Source organism: Vigna unguiculata, chromosome 4 (genome assembly GCF_037176805.1).
Source record: "Vigna unguiculata cultivar grain cowpea cultivar isolate G323 ecotype 2 chromosome 4, ASM3717680v1, whole genome shotgun sequence".
NCBI classification, from domain to species: domain Eukaryota; kingdom Viridiplantae; phylum Streptophyta; class Magnoliopsida; order Fabales; family Fabaceae; genus Vigna; species Vigna unguiculata.
Window position 1 is genome coordinate 9971317 of NC_140795.1, and position 1342 is coordinate 9972658.

The following is a 1342-nucleotide window of genomic DNA, read 5'->3' on the forward strand; positions in this document are numbered from 1 at the left end:
TAAGTTGCACCCCTCCTACCACTTAAACTCCACTCAACCAGATCATGCCATGTGGCAATCCCCACCTTTTAAAATTAGCCAACCATAAGCTGCCACGTGTCATAATCCTCCACTCACCAAATTGAGCACTCAGATCTTGCCACGTCATCATCTCCTCCATCTCACACATGAAACCCTAACCCTAATTTCCCTTCCACCCACCATGGCAGCCGCCGCCGCCATCTCCTCGCCGGCCACCACTGCAACTCACCGGAAACAGCAGCCTCCATTCCCGCAACCTTCACGCACCATCAGCACCGTGACAGCGCGCATCTTTTTCATTCGCGCCACCACAGATCGCGTAGCTTCCGCCACCACCGCAGACCTGCCACAACTCCGCAGTTCCGTCACGCCACCTCCATTGCAGATCTCCTCCGCGAGCTTTCCCGCACCACCGCGAGTTCCTGTAGTAACGACGAGCAGCCACCATCTTCGTTCGCACAGCAGCAACCTCGCGCTTCCACCACCACCATCTTCCTCCTTCGCGCCACCTTCACCTGCAACGCACATCCAGCGGCGCCATCTCCGTCAACCACCATGAACACCGCAACTCTGCCACATTCGCACCATCTCATGGCAGCAGCGGAGACGTCCGTCATCACCGTTCTCGCTGTAGTAGCGCAACCACGAATCTGCACCCTCATTCTCGTCCATCTTCGCACGAACCAACAACCACCACTTCACCTCGCAAACACACCTGGACCAGATTTGCGCGAGCAACTTCACCATCTTCATTCACGCCTGCACCTGTGAAACGTCCGCAGCAGCAGCCATGGCAGCCATTGCTCTGCCACCGTCAAGCCTCGCCGGAGAAGGAGGAGCCGCGCCGTCAGCAGACGCCATTGCCGTCAACCGCGCCGTCACCCACAAGCCTCCATGAAACCCTAAACGCAGCAAACCCTAGTCTGGAGAGAGAAAGTGCACTCTGCACCACGTGTCAGCATCTGATAGGACAGTCAAACTGGTCAACTCTGGTCAACTAGTCAAAGTCAGCAGTCAACTCTGGTCAAAACTGCAAATATGGTTAAATGAGAGGGGTAGAATTGGAAATTGGACAGGAATTAAGTTGCTAATTAATTAAATAAAAATAAAAGATTTTAGCAACTGACAGATAAAACCCAAAGTCCAGTGGAAGCCTATATAAAGAAACTTAAGGGAGCAGAAGAGGGGACAACTTTCAACGGACAGCTTAGACTCTTAGAACTCTCTGGTTTTGGCAGATACCGTCTCCACCACATCTCTCATTCTTTCTTTTATTTTCTTTCCTTCATATCATCATGTATTCCATCAAAGCCATGGAGGG